This window comes from Cavia porcellus, unplaced genomic scaffold (assembly GCF_034190915.1).
Source record: "Cavia porcellus strain 051 isolate PalLab524CR breed Dunkin Hartley unplaced genomic scaffold, mCavPor4.1 scaffold_42, whole genome shotgun sequence".
Taxonomy (NCBI): domain Eukaryota; kingdom Metazoa; phylum Chordata; class Mammalia; order Rodentia; family Caviidae; genus Cavia; species Cavia porcellus.
Window position 1 is genome coordinate 1,564,521 of NW_026947525.1, and position 19,908 is coordinate 1,584,428.

Consider the following 19,908-nt stretch of genomic DNA (forward strand, 5'->3'; position numbering starts at 1 on the left):
AGGACTTGGAATCACAGCTGGCTCCTGTGGAAGTTACACTGCATGACCCAGGGAGTACTGACTTCTCCTGAAGTTAAGGCCCCATGACTAGGACAGTTCTTGTGAGAGTTCCCTGGTATTGCGTGACAGGCCTATGAATTGACAGAAGATGGAGGTAGAGGAGCCCCTAGCCCAAGCAGAGGGACTCAGGGGACTGTTCCTCTCTACCCATAATACATGTGCACAATCTAGACAGCTTTGGAATATGGGAGCGGCCAAAAGAGCTAAAGCAAAATGTCAGTGAAACAGTCCCACCATGGATGTTATACCCATGGGAAAATGACAAAAAGAAAGGGCAAAATGCAATCTCAAACATCTAGTCCATCAGGAGCAAGACCAACTGACATTGAAATAGAGGACTTTAAAAGACATAAATCAGAAACTTCAAAAGATAGCAAATGAAGTAAAGAAACAGATCCATGAAGCTATAGAGGAAATCAAATTAGAAATAATGTCTCATGTAAAGAAATAACAGATGTAGTAAACAAGTTTCTCAACATAGTTAGAGAAGAAACAGATAAAACAAAAAAAATACAGGAGCATGGTAAATTGAAACTATGAATGAACAATTTAGAAAACAATCAGAATCTATGAAACATTTTCAAAGAGATATTCAAGCAACAAAAAAAATATTGAAAGCTGGCAAAACCATTTAAATGAAGCAGAGGATAGAATTTCATAATTTGAGGACAGTATTGCAGGGAGTGATCATGAAAGTGTAGAACATATAAAAATAGCAAAGCATCATGAAATGACAATCCAGCAGCTTCAACATGATGCCAAGAGAAGCAATGTAAGACTAATAGACATCAGTGAAGATGCAGGAGTCAATGCAAATGACATAACTAAGCTATTCACATAAAAAAATAACAGAAAAATTTCCAAACATGAAGAAAAGCCTGATATACAAAAAAGTGAGACACACAAAGTGCAAAACAGTCATAACAAACATAAGTCTATGGTCAAACATATAATAATGAAGATCCCAGACATACAGCTTAAAAAGAGAATACTAAAACTGTGAGAGAAAAGACACAACTCACCTGTCCAGGAAAGACTATGATTACTATTAAGGCAAATTTTTCAGCACAAACCTTCAGGTTAAGATGAGGTTGGAGTGAACAATTTCAAGCCTTACAGAAAACCACTTTACCCTAACCCTAACCCTAACCCTAACCCTAACCCTAACCCTAACCCTAAGGCATATCCCCTGCCCACAAGCCCATAAACTCTGGAGCTCAGGCTTGGGACATTCAGGATGCGCTAGGTGTTCCTGAAGAAACTTAGCCTGGGGATCTACATGGAAGTACAGTTCCAATGCAGAGTCAAGCACAGAAGATGTGGACCTGGGGCAGAAGGGAGCCAGTTGAGTGAGAGTCGTGATATACCTAGGCAACTCATCTGTAGGGAGGGGTGTGTAGGCCTTCTGCCCAATATGTAAAGCATCCAGCCACAGCCTCTCCCACCCAGAGTGGGGCACTTTGGTCCCAAGGAGCCCTTAGTGGCTGAAAGAAGTCTCTGTGAGAGGGAGACCTTGCATAGTTGTAGCACACTTGGACTTTCTGACACGTTGTCTCCTTGCCCCTCCCCAGTGCAGTCAGCTTGTTGAAGGCAGTGACTGCTATATGCCATTTCATTGCACTCAATGGATCAGGGCTTCTGCTCCACGAATATCTGAGAAGTGAGAGGTCAGTCGGTATCTGTCTTGCCTCTCGGCAGTCTCTAGCTTAGGCTATGATCCATGGCTTGCCCACTTATGCATGGTCTATACCCACACTGAGGGAGGCCTGGGGTCCAGAAAAATGGCTTTTAGGTGAGCAATATCTGTTCTGCTGCAAATGGTGACTCTGTGGCCTCCAAAGAACATTGTAAATCAAATGGGCAGGAGTTGCATCTGCTCTGCTTACAAGGTCACGGCCAATACCCAGAAATGTGTCTGCACACAGCATGTCTTCATGTGTATTTGTAGCATAATTAAACCTATTTGCTCTTCCATGATATGTGACAGTCATGGATTTTTTGCTGTACTCAGGGTTTCCTGTGTTGAACAAACCCTGAGGCCCATATAGTGACACTCCAATCTCCTTTCCAAAGAATAGAAAGCTTCCCCCAAGTGTTGGTCACTAAGGGGATGGAAGATCATTCATGGGAATCAGCACAGCCTCTACTGTATGTCTTCATGGGGCCAATGCTACAGCTAACCACTTTGCATGGAGCGCCCATTTCATCCCCAGTGACCCTGAGTTCTCAATACACTCAGCACCTCATCGTTCAGCATTGTAAACTGGGGTTGAGTGATCAACTTGCACATGGCCAGGAACTGAATCTCCAGGTGGCCTAGTCTCACTGGGCTGCTAATGTAAGAACTCACATTCTCAGCTTTGGTGCCTGCAGGGCTGAGATGTCAGCCATGGAGGAAGCCAGCGAGGAATGGCCTGACCTGGGGCAGCTGTCCAGGAAGGCTAAGTCTGGAGTCTCCTTCAGGCTGTGAGGTCCATCTGCCTGCATCTGGCTTCCTGTACAGACATCTGCCAGGCTCTCTGCTGGCTGACTTCCAATCTGTGATGAGACAGTGGGGAGACATGGAATTGGTGTCGTGCACATGACTTCTCAGAAGGGTTGGAGCTGAAGCAAAGCCCACACTCTAAATTGTCCACAGAGGCTTGTGCTACAGGGCTCACTAAGGAATATTACCATGCTCACATCACCTCGATAGAGGAGAGGCAGAAAAGAAGTCTATGCATTAACAAAACCTATGAGTTTTAAGATGGCCTCCAATTTTAGAGATGAGAAAATGGAGGATCATTCTAGATGTCCAGATCCATTAATGAGGCCCCACACAATGTTCCCCAGTTTCCCAATAGAATGTCCACAGGAAGGAATTAAGCTACTCTTCCATAGCCATGGAAGGTGAGCAGCTGTGTTAACTTTTCTTTTCTTGTGCTCATTTAGCCCTGAGGCTCCTATGAAAGGAAATGTGGTTCCTGAAAAATTCCTGTAAGACAAGCACCAGAGAAATGGACAGAGTGGACTGACATTTGAGGTAAGCACATCTCTGGTGAGTTGATGATGTGTAAGAGCTGGGGATAGGGTGGAGAGGCAGCCAGCTAATGGTCCATGAACACCAGGCTTAGGGCTGAAAATGAGATACAAGGGCAGAATTCAAATCACGCCAAGAAATGAAGTGTCTTTGTGTTTGTATCCCATTTTCCCTTCTCCACCAATGTGTGTACAATGATCTTGCCTGTGACAAGGTAGAAGCTGAGTAGAGAGCATATGGTATTTGAGCACTTGGAGTCTAGATTCCTTGAGAGAAGAACCACAGGCGCACAGTGTTTGACAAGTCCTGGATGGATGTACTTAAACGGTTAATCTGACCCTAAATTCACCTCAGTACTCTATGGGCCGCTATACAGTCCCTTCTGTTGACACAACCTGCACCAGGGCAGATATCTATTGTTATTCTGGGTACCATGTTTGGAGCAGGGACATGTCACACAGGGCCCAGGGGCCAGCTCCATGCCCATGTCCTGTGTACAGCTCTGTTGGGCCAGAGCCCCGAAGCCTGGAGAAAGCCTGAGGCTCTGAGAAACCACAGGATTTACTTTGTTAAACAACATAAACTTATGTTCCTCAAAGACAAAAAGCACTATCCCAGACTTCTACCCAGGAGGACAGGAGATGACTCTGGAGGCTGTGGATAAACATGGCTGCTGCCCTTCTCCTCCTGCCAGCCCTGTCCTAGATGGAAATGTGAACATGACAGTGGCCCAGGCTCAGTTTCCCTGTCCCTGCGCAGGAGCATCTGCCCTCAGTGCCTGTCCTCAGACCCTCTCACAATGATGACCTAGGGAGGGAATTGTTTATGCAGATTTACAGTGGTGGCCAAGCCTAAATAGCCTTGTCCTGGAGTCTGTGTCTCTGAGTGGCTGGTGGCAGAGCCTAGGGACATCTGGCCTAGGCTCCCTCTTCTATCTGGGTGCCTGGAGACTGGGCCTGGTGAATCCTGTCCTGTGCTGCCTTTGACGGTTGGGCAGTTCCCGGTGAGCATCCTGAAGTATCTTGGCTGAGTGAACCATCCTCTCACTTGTTCCCAGGTAGTTTTCCCATGGCAAGTCCTGAGGCTGGGGTTTTGAGACCTAGGAAAGCAGCATAACATATTGACTGATCACTCTCTCTAGCCAAGTGCCTGTGAAGGCCACTGTCACCAGATCAAGGTGCTTGGTGACCAGATCCTTCAGAGTTCTGTTTAGATCTGTTGCCAAGCAAATGAGGTTACACGCTAGGGTCTATAGCTGGGCTGCCCCCTCTAAAGCCCAATTTATTTTTATTGTGGAATAAATCTGTTTTCCTTAGAAACAGCAGGTGAAAAACTGGAAAACTGAGTGTGGTTTTACATTTTGCTACACTTTGAAAATTTAAATGCAGCAAACATGTAGATGCTTCAGATGTGGCAGGCATGGTGCCAAGCACACAATTCCATCCAAAGGGTCCCTTGTCTCTGAAGATGAGGTGTTCAGTGTCTTCACTTAGAGATATGTCACATTTTCAGGTGACTTGCTTTCCTGGGCATATGTTAGTTTCGTTTCAGTTCCATTAGGGAGCATGGAGATGTTCCCAAATTGCCCATAATACTTTTCCTTGAAGGATGTGAATGTTTCATGTTAAAACCCCCACATGTCCACGGGAGGAGGATTCCTAGCAAGTCTTGCTCTCACATGCCTATGAATGATTACTTATGAGTCCTTGGATGTTTACCTCAGCCACACACTGTAGTGCTCCATATTTTGACAGCCTGTGAGGGGGGACAGCAGGTCGTGAGAGCAAGTTAAGGCTTTGCAAGGCCATGAATGCCATTGCCCCATGTGGATGAAGGACACATGTGTGTCACTTCTGGGGAACTTGTCTGCTAGCAGCTGCTTTCATTTCCTGTCCTCCCATCCCAAAAAGACCATGAGCTTTGTGTCCCTCCTGGGTAGTTTGCCTTTCCTGTAGGTGATGGTGCTGAGCCTCTTTAGTGGCAATGCTCTTTGCTTGGTATACTTCAAGCAGTGTCTCCGTGCTGGGCTCCTCCTGTGCTGTCACCACCTGCTATTATGGGGCTGAACCAAACAACTGCGACTTGTTCATGCATGTGTCATCTATGTGCTGATGGGGATTTGTTCTGTTTATGGCTTGATTCTTGAAAGCAGGGTACCACAGCCAGTTTTATTCATGTTCTTGTGTGTATATACACTTTTATTTCAAAGAAAAGTGCTTGAATGTGAAATTAGTGGATCATATTTCTGTTGTCTGGCTACCTTAGAAATTCTTAAAGTATCTTTGGAAGCAGTTGATTCAAGCAGAGTTAAGTGGTTGGTTTTTGTTTTGTTTTGTTTTATTATGCTATACTATGCCATGCTATGTTATGTTCCACTATGTTATGTGTTGGTTAGGATTTTTTTTTTTTAATTTTTATTTAAGGAGAAAAGAAAAGAAAAAAAAAAACAGTGAAGGGTACAAGTTATACAGATTTACAGAAGAAAAAAATGCGCAGTAGGAAATCACTAGTTAATAGATTACATATTGCCATCTTAGAAATAATTGTTCAAGTCACAGAATTAAAGTTTGTAGAGTGGACATTCCAGCAATGATACTGCAAACAGTTCTGTTCAATGATCCATTAGAACTCTGTGATATCATTTTCTGTCTTATACATTTAAATATACATGCAGTTATATAGTTTAGAGCATTTTCTTTTCCTCTCTTTTGTACAGTGACTATTACACATTTTGGGTTTCATTGCTCCCACTGTTCTTATTGCTTTTTTGGAAGAGAGTAAAACCAAATGTGACATAACAGAACAGAATCGGTCAAGTCAAAAGGGTGGATATAATAGATAATATAAAAACATAATACAAGGTGATCAACAATGGTTACCCTAATGCCTCCCGCTATTTCTAATAGAATTGCCTATATTATTAGTTGTAATACTATTGAACAAAACCGTAAAGGATAAAACCGACAAAACCAAAACATTGGAGATATTGTAGGTCTTCAAAAGTAGATAGAAGTCAACGAGAATGGGCGTTATAATGAATCTCATTATCTTCTCAGCTGATGCCTAAACTTTCGAGCCTGATACTATTCAGCAAAACAGAATAGAGGAACCTCAGTCAAAAACAAGATGGTGAGAGTAATACAGGGCTTCAAATCGAGAAAATAGAAAGTCAAAGTGGGTTACTATATTATATCCTGCTATATTTTTCCCTTTAATTAAATGGATAACAATAAAAAAGTATATAATGGAGTGGAGATTGAGAAAAAGAAAAAGAGGGCATAACAGCGAAACAGGGCAGATCAAAACATAACCTTTTAAGCAGAATAGTGTTTCACCACCAGATATTTCCGACTTAAAAATAGTTACCATATTGACTCCCTCCCTGAAGTCTTTGAGTACAACTTCATATACTGTAGCATTAAGTATATCAAAACAATGTAAAACCATTTAAGAGAATGACAGCATTATAGAGTATTTGGAATTGACTAACAGAAAATGAACAATGGTCTCTGTATAATCTCCTTGTCTTTAAAAGGTTTTTGCTTATACTAACGTACATAACAAAATCCAATAAGATACAACCTGGTTAGACCATTGGAGACAGAAGAACAAAAGCTAGATGAGACTTCAAAACAAGATGGTACTGAATCAGCATTACCTATTAAGATGTCATTTTCTCAAAAATAGCTGTTCCTATCATCCAATCTTCTCTGTCTCATTTCTGTTGAGCTCTTTTTCTGTCAGTAGCTGTCAGTTTGTCTTCTTCATTTTGTTCTCTGCTCCATTTGTTGTGGCCTCCCTGCCACTATTTCTGGGTTCTTTGTATTTTTCTTTTTTTAGAATATCCTGCAATACTTTCTGTAGAGTTGAATTGGTGGTTGCAAATTCCCCCAGTTCCTCTTTATCCTGGAAGCACCTCGTTTTTCCATCAATTTCCAGGGACAGTTGTGCAGGATATCTCAATCTTGGCTGGAAATTATTATCTTTCAAAGCTTGAATTATTTCCCCCCATGCTCTTCGTGATTTGATGGTTTGTGAAGAGAAATCTGCTGTAATTCTGATGGGTGTTCCTTTGTAAGTGATCCGTTTCTTGTCTCTTACAGCTTTTAATATTCTGTTCTTGTATTGAATTTCTGGGATTTTTATTATTATATGCCTGGGTGTTTCTCTGTTAGGGTTGTAGGTAGCTGGGGTCCTGTATGCCTCATACAGCTGAGTATCTTTCCCTTTTGCTAAATTAGGAAAATTCTCCTGGATTATTTCTGTGAGTAGCTTTTGTAATTCACTTGTTTGTGTCCCTACTTCTTCTTCTATGTTCTTAATCCTTAAGTGGTGGCTCCTCTTATCATCTTCTTGTCTTTGTATTATTGCTGTTTGTTTCTTTGTTATTTTTAAGAAGTTTTTCATTTCATTCTCCCATATTTCAAGTCTGCCCTCCAGTTCAGATAGTCTGTCCTTAGTTTCTTTTAAGCTGTTATGCCAGTCTTGTATAGACTTATTAATTTCTTGATAGTCCCTTTGAACCTGCTTCACATACTCAATGCTTTCTCTGTTTTCTCCATCAAGCAATTCTCCCCTCTTTTTCTGTTCTTCCATTCCACCATCTGTTTTTTCCTGGGTGGTGTTTAGCATTTCTCTAACTATTCTGCATACTTCTAGTTTCAGATCATTGATAACTTCATTCCTGAATTGGTCTATGAGGCTCTCAATATGGTGCTTAATGTATGCTGGTGCGGCGTCCATTATTGCCTGTTTCTCAGGATTGGGGGCCGAGGAGCTTTTTTTGTTGCTTCCCTTCCCCATATTTTTTGTTCCTTATAAAATGCAATCTTACAAAGGAGGCCCGGCTTCCCTGCCTGTCAGCCACAGCCTGATCAAATTGCGCTGGCTAGTTGTTCCCGCCCACCGCTGCGCACCAGGGAGTCGGAGGAGGCAGCCTACGCGGAAGTCAGTCGCTCCTCCGGGCCATCGTCCGGCTCTGGGATCTGGGTTAGGCTAGTCTAGCCTAGAGAGTCCGCCAGCAGCGTCACTCAGGCCAGGTACTTTTCTCCAATCCCATCCGAGAGGGGAATGGCGCCCAGAGAGATCTCCGCCAGAGTCAAACTGTGGTGGAGGGTCAGATTCTCACTCACCTCGCCACCAGTCAGTTTTCCTGTACACCTCTGTCCGTCCTTTTTTTTTTTTCGACTCCGTTCTCCCGTTCCCAGAGCTCGGCGCTCCCAGAGCTCGGCGCGTCTCTCCTTGCTGAGCCGCTGTGGAGATAGCCGGCCGCCGCACGGCGGGAAATCCAAACCGGTTTCCGATGGCGCGGAGTCGAGCCTCCACACCGAGATTTTTCTGTTCCTATTTTAGCGCCAGGACTGTATTCCAAGTTGGATTCTCTCAGCCCAGTTCGTTCCTGAGTCAGCAGAGCATATCTCTACTGATTCGTGTCTCCCTAGTCCGCATTATTTCTGGCCTCTGAGCCGAACCTTTCAGAGAGCCTCTGATAGTTGCTGTTGTCTGTCCGCCATGTTCTCTGGTCCTCCGTTGGTTAGGATTTTGAAACTCCTTCAGCATGTTTTCAGTGCTTTCTGATTTGAATTTGAATAATCAACCTGAGAAAATATAAGAATATAACATAATCTGACTAATTTTGCTTTGGAGAAAATTTAAAAAGGAAAACTCAGTCAGGGATGTTGGTGCACGCCTATCATTCCAGTACTCAGAAGGTTGAGGCAGGGGGATTGTAGTGAGTTTGAGGTCATCCTGGGCTACAAGATAAGATGACGACCAGCCTGAACTGCATAGCAAAACCCTTTCTAAAAACAAAATCAAAGAAAGAAAGAAAGAAAGAAAGAAAGAAAGAAAGAAAGAAAGAAAGAAAGACAAAATAATATAAAAATGAAAAGTCAAAAGTCACCTGTCAACTGAGAAATCAAATCTTTGTGAGGTTTTCTTGAATATGTGTTTTAGTCACCACAACTAGCATCAGATTTACCATCATGTAGGCATTGATGTTCTGCCTGGTGTTTGCATTGTTTTAATTTTTTAAAGTTTTTACTGAAATGAGTGCAGATATGCTACTTAATATACCCTCTTAGGATATGAGTAGCTCAGTATGAAGAGAATTTGATCATTCTTATTTTTTCTGTCCTAAATTTATATTTTGAACAAGAATTTGATAGAGGGATTACTACCTTTTTTGAAATAATAATAAGCATCTTATAAAGATACTCTTTTTGAGTGTATAAAATCATAAAAATTATTATAGAGTACTAGTGGTTAACGTACCTTGCACTGGGATTTCTGGAATTTCTAAATGATGGATATTTTCATACATATGTAAAATTATTTACAAATTTTAATACATGGTCTCACTAATTTTCTAAGTTTCCCAGGCTAGGCTTAAATCTTTCCTCATTCTTTCTCACCCTCCCAGAGTGCTGGGATTACAGGTGTATATAATCCTGCATTGGCAATTGATAGCAGTGTTGTGTATTCATGGAATAAAATGTTCAGCTTCAGTTTTTAGACACTTTGCAGAAAGAGTCAATCTACTTAAGCTATCTGCTCCCTTCCTAGCCTGCATTTTCTTTCACAGAATAAGACTGAAAATCCCATTACCAGTGTTGTAGATTCTGTGCTTTTTAACTGTGGTCAGCATGTGCTTCAGAGCATCAGCATAATTGCCTTCTGCACTGGGACTGAGGTTTGGTGTCCTTGGAGCACATTCTCTTTTTATTTGATCCTTCCCAGAATTTGATTATTATTTGAATTCAGACCCCCAGAAAGGTGTGAGAGTTAAAGCTACTTGGGGCACGCTGCCCTACAGAAGGCCAGGCCAGTGTAAAACATTATTTTCCCTGCTGTCCTACTTTCCAAGGGTTTGTTTTGGCTTTTGGATATTGATTTTTCTTTCTAATTTTTGCTCTGTTCATCAGTGTGTCTGTCCTTAATATCTGTGGGTCAGTGACATCAAAGGAAACCACACATTCATTAAGGGTCATATTTCATTTTACTTAGGGATGCAGCCATTTTCTTTGGTATCCTCAAACTAACCCTACAGTGTATATTCTTGTGACTATTTTCAGTTATTTAGTCTTTTAAGCAAAATATTCTCATCATGCTGCTTCTACTGAAGGAAACTGTAGCAGTCATGAGCCTGTCTCTTATTTCAGGCTCCATACCTTGACCAGCCTGCAGTGTCCCCATTTTCTGAACTGCTCCACAGCTGTGGTGAGTCCACATGAGGCAGTTGAGATCTGCACCTGAGTGGAAGACTTTCAGTCAAATTGGGCTCTGTAACAGGATGACCTTCTTGAACAAAGGTCCCCTGAGGGAGATAAGGGGCCTTAGGCCTGCAGGGAGGAGCTCTGGCAGCAGCGCCATTCCAGCCATCTCCTGTCCAGCCTGCAAGCTGTGCTGCTTTGCTGAGAAGCTCACTCATGAATTAGCAGCCCTGAATCTGGGCCTTTCTTGCCATGGTTCCGGCTAGGTGTCATGGTGTCCAGCACCTCTGCCTGGTCCATCTTCCCCACCTTCAAATCTCAACCGAGATCTGCACAGCTTTGGGCTTCCTCTTCCAGTCTGCCACTCTATGTAGAAACTACAGGTGTGAAATCTGTGACTATGAAACTCAACTTGTATACATTTAACCTGGAAATTCAGCATCTAAGGCTTCATTATAAAGAATGAGGCTGACAACACCCATATTCTCTTCTTACTCAGCTTAGCTGTGAATAGTTAGAAACCACTGAATGTACCACAGCAGAGCTGCTGCATCAATTATGAAATTACAGCCACTGAAAATGCGGCAAGAAGGCCATGTCTCAGGCCATGCCCCCGGTGTTACCTGAGATGAAAGAGAGTTTATGGCCTGGCCCTCTCTCTACCCAGCAGTGAAGACACAGAGGCCCACGCAGAAGGTGAGGCAGGAGAGAGGGGCTCATCGATGGCAGACCATGATCCTGGGGGTATGCCTATTTCTTTTTTGTCCATTTTCTTATACCATTGAGTTAACTATAGTGCTCTATTCAATGTTACTTCTATTCAGTTTAGTTAAGAACAAATAGTGGCTAATTTCTTGAATAGGTAAGTGAAAATGGATGATTTAATTACATTACATACAATGAAATTCACAGTACATACTTCGAATATCTATCTATATGTGTGTGTGTGTGTGTGTGTGTGTGTGTGTGTGTGTGTGTGTAAAGGAGTCTTGATATTCAGAAAGGCAACACTCTGTTTATCACTATCTCTAACACACGAGGTCATGCAGAGCCATTCCACGGTGTAGTGGTGCTAGAAGCCACCCTAGAAGTCACCATGCGCATCTGTGCCTGCCACTGCCAGAGCACAGCAAGAGATTTGGTTCAGTGTTTGTTTTTCCAGCAAGGAAGTCCTGAATCATCCTGCTTCCAGGCAGCTCAGGGAGTGAGCAGCATGCAGAGGAGCCCAGCACTGCCTGCCTTACACCCCTTTCCCCCACTGTATCCATGCTGCAGCCCTGCCAGGGTGCAGCCAAGTCTCTGCCTCCTCAGTGCCAGGATCCTCAGTTCCTGAGTCTTGGGCTCAACCTCCACTAGGCTTCAGGTGCTGCCATGTGTTCAGCTGGCATAGTGGGTGGGGCACACTCTCAGCCCCACATACACAAAGATCACTGACCACACTGACCCTTCCAGTCTGCAAATTTTGACTGAGGCTTTGGCATTGGAACAATACACAAAATTGTCACTACCTTTTCTTTTTGTTCTTGTTTTAGTGGTTTCTTTTTTTATTTAAACATATATTTAAAATTGCATTTTGCAAAAACCCTTTATTTGTCTTTTCATGCCCCAGTTAACAGAAGCTCTTACAAATTTCTACTGCACTTCAAACCCATATGCTTGAATGCTCAGAATCCAATCTGCAGCTTCATAGCATGGTGGAAACAAAGCAGAAACTGAATTTGGGGATATTTCTTTGCCTTCTAGCACCTTGAAGAGAAAACCTTGACTCGTGTCTTTTTACCTCCAAAATATAGGCTTCAGTACCAACTGCATCTGCCACTGACAAAATGAGTTTTCTGCATTTATTTCAAACAATTTCACTTCCCCTCAACTGGATAAGCACATTGTCTAAGGTTTCTTATGCCCAAACTTGAAAAATAAGTTCCAGTAGACAAGAGGCTGCTACCCATCCTGAAATCATGATGGGATTTTATGTAAACATATAGTCCAGCCCACACCCTGGCAGTCATGAGCTGAGAGAGGGGCAGATGGCTTGTGCAGATAGAAACACCTAGAAATAGTCAACCAGCAGCTGCAACAAGCAGGGAGCAGAGCTGCTGAGCCTTCACTGCTGGGTGATGGAATGGTGTGGTAGGTTTTGCCCTGGGTTTACTGATGTGGCTTGGTAAATCCAGGTTGTTGCAGGGATTATCCTTCCAAAGGAAAATCATGTACATGTATCATTTATTTGCCATTTTCTTTTGCATTTATGGAATCTTCTTGCATGAGATTTTATGCCTCTGCCATTGTAGACCAATTCATAGGCATTATTCCCATGTCTTGTCAAGGGCTAGTTTATTTACACAACATGCAGAGCACTTTTGTCAGCCTTGTTTCTCCAGACCTGTGCATTTTCAATCATTTCTTCAAAGGAAGCTAAACAATTTAGTTAGAGAAAACTTCAACTGTGTTGGTGTGCTTCTGTGTGACTTCCTTGCTGCCAGACCTGAAAAAGGCAGTGAGTTGGACCTGCTGGTTCGTTATCCCCAGAGGGAGATGCTTTGCACAGCTGTACCAGGAAGGGCTGCTCATTAATTGACTGGCCACCCTGACATCCAAATGTCCTTTCCCCAAGCTGGTCTTGGTTTTGGGAAGCATTGGATTGCAGTAGAGACTCCCTGTTCACTGGCTGGTTCTTGGAAAGCCTTGTGCTACCATGAGGTTGTCAGTTCCTAGACTTCACCTCTGTGGCCCTGGGGCCAGTTAGTTCCAGCAACCATGCACAATATCCTCCAGGTAGCTCTTCTGTACACCCTCTATGTGGAGGCTAGGGAGGGTCCCAGTTCCTTTCTGCTTCAAACAGTACTGTGAATCAAACTCTTGAAGAGAAATCTTGAAAAGTTGTGCAAGTTTCTCTCTGGGAGAAATCACTGTTCTTAGCCCTGCATGCTCCAGCGACACCAGTGTGTAGCTCTGATGGGAGCTGTGTGTCAAGGTTCTGCTCTGCACCCCATAATTTCATGTGTGCTGTTCAGCATCTGCTTTAGAACCTGCCATCAAATTGGGACACAGCACATCTCAGGGATCTGTCCCCTGCATGCTTCAGCTTTGGGAGGCTCAATATTTTCTGTACTTGTTGGCCATGTATGATGATTGCCTTTGAGTTAAAAGAATGCGTCATTTCTCTCATAAAGTGTACTTTTGAGACATCTTTCACACCTGTAATAACAATCATCTATCTGAATATTGATTGTACAGAAAAGTTTCCTGCTGTGGTCTTTACATTAGTCTTGTTTCTGTTTTTCAAATGCCATGTATCAGAACTTTCAATCTCTGTTTTGTCACTGAAATCATGGGAAAGCTTTTCCAACATGAAAAGATAAGTATATACACAATTGTCTCTACATTTTCCCTGTAGACTTTGTCTGTCTGGAGTTTTCTCTTATTTCAAAGAGCAATAGCAGCCAGTCTCCACCAGTAATGTTTGGACAAACAGAATCTGATGCATTGATACGAAAGACTCAGAGTAGCTAATCACATCGAGAGAAATGTTAGAAGCACATGGGGACTAGCAGGAGAGTACAGGGCTATGGATGGGTCCAAAACAGCAGAAAGCTGAAACTCGACAGATGTGAATATTGTACAAATTGGCGATGTGCTTATGATAGGGCTACTGAGTTGAACATGTTGAAACTAATAAAATCTTAACTGTTAATTTAAATTAACTTAGAGTGTAATGTTTAGAAGAATTACATAAGAGTAGAAATGCAAACTGAAAGAAATACAAGGGTTACAAGGGAAGGGGAGGGAAAGACAATACTTTACAGGACTTGGCCTTATGCAGAGCTCAGGATGTCTACCATGGTGCCAGCAACAGCCCCAGCTCTGAAATTCATGAAGTGCTGGTACTGAACTGGGCATAGCTTTCACATTGATCCCAGAGCTGGTGAGGTCACTGGAGGTGGAGCTCATACAAGCTCAGCAAATAGGACTTGAGCTCAGTCAGGTACGAGCCCTGCCTCAGAGAAGGGAGAGAAATCACCAACTCTCCTTGATCCTTGCAGGCCCCAAAGCCTCCCAAGGCCTCTCAAAGACAATTCTGTGCACAAATCCACCCGAGAAAAGTTTCCTGTTATGCCTCACCCCACTCACTTGAGCATGCCTCATTGTTGCAGAAGGCCCCAAGTTTGAGAGTCTTTCTGCATGTAAAGTTACACATGCCCTCCACAGAGAATAATAGAACAAGGCCAAACCTTGCTCACTGTAGTTCTCATCTTCAGTGAGTTCAGGTTGTTCCAAAAGACTCAGTTTAATTTGGACTGGGTGTCCCAACTTGGTAAGCAGCACCTTCCAGGCGTCAGTAAAGGAAGCACTGGTCCTAGGGAGGACAATTGTAAGCAGCAGTATAGGTCCAGCCTCCCTCCCAAACTGCCCTCCCAAGGCATCCTGTGGAGTTGGACACCAGCCTCTTGCTCCAGCTACCGAGTGCCCAGCACCAGCCATCACTGTGCCCTGAATGGGGCAATGCTGACTCAGGCAGCCCTCATGTGCTAATGGAAGTCCCTGGACAGTGCTGTGACCACCTGTCCTCCATTCTTCAGGAAGCCTGAAATGCATCTCCCTTTCCCGACCTCATGGCATGTTGCCTCTGTGAGAAAGAGAGTGGTGTATTCAGTGTTACTCTACTCATGGGTACTCTACTGGGTGCTGCTCTCTAACTATCTGAGAAGTGCAGATGGAGTGTGTCCTGCCTGCCTTTCATTCATCTTCAGTTCATGTAGTGATGCATCACCCCATTCTGTGTGCCTTCCCATGACATCCCTCCTCTATTTTGTGTCCCCATGTACAGAGGCCAGGAACATAGTCTATAATATTGGTAGTATTTGGTCCAAGTTGATTGTGAGCCTGGACAAAATGAAAGCACAGGAGACCAATGGTTGCATCTGCTCTTGGCATTATTCATGGTCAGTGCCTGGTACACTCATGATTTAAAGCATCCTCTAGCTCCTTCCATGATGTCTGTGTCCTCTGGTATCCCCCAGAGATTACTGCTCTGCATACCATAGAAGCCCATGAAATGATTCTCTGGTGTCCTTCACAGTGAAGAGAACAGCTTCACCGAGGCAAGGGCTCCTTGGTAGGAGGCAAAGTTTCTGCATAGGAAAGAAAAAAGAGCAGTGTAGCCAGGGTGCCTTTTCTGAGGAAAAAGACGTGCTCCTTCTGACTTCCTATGTAAACCTAGGTAAAACATGCACTATAGAGGTCATACTGTTATCTGCTTGCTAGGGACATCATCAGAGGTATCAGATGACATTTGTGAAAATTGGCAGCTGGTATCCCAGGTACATAATGTATAGAAATAGAGGAGAAATCTGGGAAGGGTTGGGATGGAGGTGAATACAGTGCACACTGGGCTGGTTCCTCCTGCCTGGTTGTGGAAATGACACTCACCTCTGGACATGTTTTCCTGGTGGCATCGTGAGGAGACAGAAGTTCATCAGTTTGGCCATCCTTATGTTCCCTAAGCAATGCAATTGCTTCTATGTATTGGCATTTTAGCCTCAAGTGCAGAAAGTTATTGACATCTCATAGAATGACCCCTGGGTACAGCCTGGAGAGAGATAGCAATCAACCATGTTCTAAGGGTGGTCAGCCAGACTATAGCAGTAGATTTGGAGTTGGTTTTTTAAAAATGCCTAGAGAAATCAGTTGAGGTTTGAGTCTCTATAATCCCCATGCTCTACCAGACTAGGGCAAGAGGGTCACATATTTGAACCCAGACTAAACAACTTAGCTGCACAGTGAGACTTGGTGTCAAATTTATATTTCAAAAACTAAAAGGAGCTGGGGATGTCACTCTGTGGGAACGCCCTCAGTTCAACCCTCCTACATAAATACAAAACTTATTACATTGTGAAGAAGCTCAATCAAGAGGATTCTACAACTATCTTGGGGCAATATGGAAGAAAATTCCCCTAGGAACCTTAAGCCCCAATTGTCCAAAATGGTCTGAGATTCAGTAATTTGTAAGAGAAAGTGAGTCAAGTTGTAGGCAATGTTCATCCATCTTCAAGAAGCAGAGGTGAGGCCATGTCATGATGTTGTGCTGTCTGCTGAGATGTCATGGGGATGCAGTGTCCCCATGGGAACACCACAGCTTGCAGAGCTGCATTTGCCAGAGGTCATCATGAAGCTCTGTGCCTGGACAATGTATATGCAGACCCATGGACAGTAACTGGTCCTACCAAAGGTTCTATGACCATGACTGAAAAATTCCACTGTTAAGAATCTAACACACAAAATGAGATTTACAAAGGTGGTTGCTTCCTATTGCATAGAGCTTGACAGGACTCTGTCTCCACATCCTAGATGCAATCCATGAGGAGCTGTTCCCTGAGACACACTCCCCACCCAACAGTTAAAACACTCAGGCTGTCCCTAAAATGAGACTGAAAGAGTAGCACCTAGGAGGGAGGCCACTGTTCCTGGGTGGAACAACAGCCACTATGTCCTATATTATTCACTCATATTGCATTGTGTATTTAACCATAATATGTATTTCTTGCCCCAGAAAAGAATACTGGATAATTTACTGAATCTGTGATTGACTAACCAAGGACATTAACTTAAGATTCTGCCTTCTTACAAAAAAGCAACATTAAAAAGTCACATCCAGCACCCTCTGGCTCAAGAGAAACTTGATGGTATTGATGTGGAAAATGTAGCAGAGGTAAATTATGAGGACATAAGATGAGTGGTGGCTGGGATGGAGCAGGATGGTGAAAAAAAGAAAACACCTTTCTGTACAAAATTGAGGAAAATGTTCTGGAAGTGCACAGTGGTGAAATTTGCAAAACATTGAGAATACACAGAATGCTACCAGGCTGATTATTTTAAACATGACTGAAATCTTAAACTTTATTTATATTAGTTCCATCACTACCATACCTCTGGGAAATAAGGGTAGCAATGAATACACTGATAAGTAAATCTGTAAGAGAGGGGAATGGCGGGTGTGGGTCAAGGGTTCCCTGCAGGTAGAACTCAAGAGATGACTCCTGCTGGGGAGCCACCAGGAGGTCCAGCTCTGCAGCTGGTGGAGAACTGAATCCAAGTGCTCGCTCTTGCTGTGGGGCCAGAGCTGGTGAGGGAGCTGCAGGTGGAGCTGGCACGAGCTGTGTGGGTGCAAATTCACCATGCACTGGAATTGCTTCTGCAGTTGCAGGAGGAGAAAACATCACTGATATTCCAGGTACCTCTCAGGAACAAACCTTGCCACTGCCTCTCAGAGGCAGCTGTGTGCATGAACACAGCCCCAGTAAAGCCTCCCAGTCTGCTGCCCCAAAATGACTGTTGAGGGGCTCATGTTCCTGGGTCTCCCATCCTCTGGACACATTGCTGATTTCCCTAGGGCATTCCCTACCCTAAAGGCCACAGCCCACATCCCAGGGCTCCTTACCTGTGACTTAGGCTCCAGGGTAGTGGGAGGCTCCAGATGGTCCATGAGAAGCTTGGCCTGGGTAACCACCTTGGAGTTCAGCTGCAGTGAGGAGTCAAGGACAGGAGATGTGGACCTGAGGCAGACAGGGAGGCAGCAGAGTGAGAGGTCTTGCCTCTCTTCACACACTACCTACATAAGTAACCTTAGGGAGGGCACCTGGACCTCTAGCCCAATAAGGGCAGGATCCGCTCCCACTGTATCCCAAATACAGTGTGGCACTATGGGCCTTGGGAGCCTTGAGAGGCTGACAGAATGCTCCATAGGAGGCAGTCCTTGCTTATTGGTATGACACCACTCCCTTCCTCAGGGAAGACTGACATAGTGTCTCCCTGTCCTTTCCCACTGCATGTCAGCTCAGCAAAGGCAAAGACTGATATCTGCCATGTTTTTGCACTCAAGGGCTCAGGACTGGTGCTCCATGAATATCTGAGAAGTGAAAGGTCATCAGTGTCTGTACTGCTTTTCTGCAGTGTCTAGGTCAGGCAGACATCTCTTGCCTAGATCTCTTTGTCTTTGTACAACTCCTCCTGCATGGTCTGTACCCACATCTAGGGAGGCCTGGGACCCAGAAAAACTGCTTTGAGATGAACAATGTGTGTTCTACTGCCAGTGCTGACTTTGTGACCTCCAGAGAACATCAAAACTCAAAAGGGCAGTGTTTGTACCTGTTTTGCTTACAGGACCATGGACAATACCCAGAAAAGTGTGTTCACACAGGGTGTATTCATGTGTATTTGTAGCTTGATGACATCGGCCCACTTTCCAATGATACCTATGGGCATGGACACTTTGCCATCCCCAAGAATTCCTGTCCTGAGCACACCCCGATCTCCAATCTCCTTTCCAATGAATAGAACAGCTTTCCACAAGTGTGGGTCAGTGGGGAGGGGGTGGAAGGTCATCCCTGGGAATCAGCATATCCTCTGGTCTTCATGGGGCTAAGACCACAGCTGTCACCTTCCCATGGAGCCCCCATTTCCTCCTCAGTTACCATGCATTCTGTACCCACTCAGCACCCCTCTTTCAGTGTTTTAAACTGAGGTTCAGCTGCTTGCTCATGGCCACGACTTGAATGCACAGGTGGCCAAGTTCCAAAGGGCTTCTCAGGTAAGAACTTACCTTCCCAGTATCTGAACTTTTCCTGGACTCAGTGTCTCTGAGTGGCTGGTGGTTGAGCCTAGGAATAACTGTCCTGGGCTCCCTCTTATCTCTGGGAGCCTCTGGCCTAAGTCTGGTTAGTCCTGGCCTGAGCTGCCCATGATGGTTGGGTGTTTCCAGGTGAGCTTTCTGAAGCATCTGGGACTAGTGAACATCCTCTCATATGTTCATAAGTCATGTCCAAATTTTCCTTATGGCTCCTTACAATTGCTTCCTTCTATCCTAAGCAATGCACCTGCTTTTTGTCTCTGGGAATCACTTTGTATTTTCTAGAGGTGACAGGTCTGTGACCTCTCTGTGACCACCCACTATACAGAGTGTTTTTGTTTTTGTTTGGGGGGAGCAAGTAGAGTTTTTTCAATCCTCATAACCATGTGAGGTTTCCCATGTGCTGCTCCCTGTCAGTGGTGGAGCCATCACATCCCGCTGTGTGAATGAACCACAAATCCTCATGCGTCCATCAGCTGAGGCCTTGTGTATTGTTTCCAGGTTTAGTCTTAAAAATAAGTTTGCTGCAGTCATTCTTGTGTTTGTATAGCTGTAGCATTCATTTCCCTGGGGAAGATACTTAGTGTGAAGTTGAATATTTCATGCCTTGAATGTTTAACTGTCTTTCAGAGTAGTTCTTCAAAACAGAATTAAGATTTCTGTCTCTTCCTGTGAGTATTTTTAAACCCTGCTCTTATGTTTTTCAGTCTTTTGGGGTTGATTTTATAAAATATACCTAAGGAAAGTTTATTTCTATTACACAAAATTCACCATTTTTTGACTTTGGTTAGAATTTTAAAGGTGGAAATAACCTCAAAATACGGTATATATGCACATATGTAAATCACATATAATTTTAATGTCACAAAATTTCTGCTATGTGATGAGTAATATTCATGGTCACCTTCATGGGCTTGAGAGCTGTCCAAGGGATTAGTAAAGTGTACTTCTGGGCTCATCTGTACGGGTCATAGTGGAATGACGCTAGGTAC

The 19,908-nt window shown here is 43.8% G+C and overlaps 1 protein-coding gene across 1 annotated transcript in view; it reads left to right on the forward strand.

The window, feature by feature from the left end:
- LOC134474894 (zinc finger protein 709-like) overlaps positions 1 to 19,908 on the forward strand; it is a 168,610-nt gene that overhangs the window by 138,032 nt on the left and 10,670 nt on the right. Inside the window, exon 3 of the transcript XR_010045811.1 lies at positions 2,992 to 3,082. The gene's annotated coding sequence lies outside the window, so the exon portion shown is untranslated. The remainder of the gene's footprint in view (positions 1 to 2,991; positions 3,083 to 19,908) is intronic.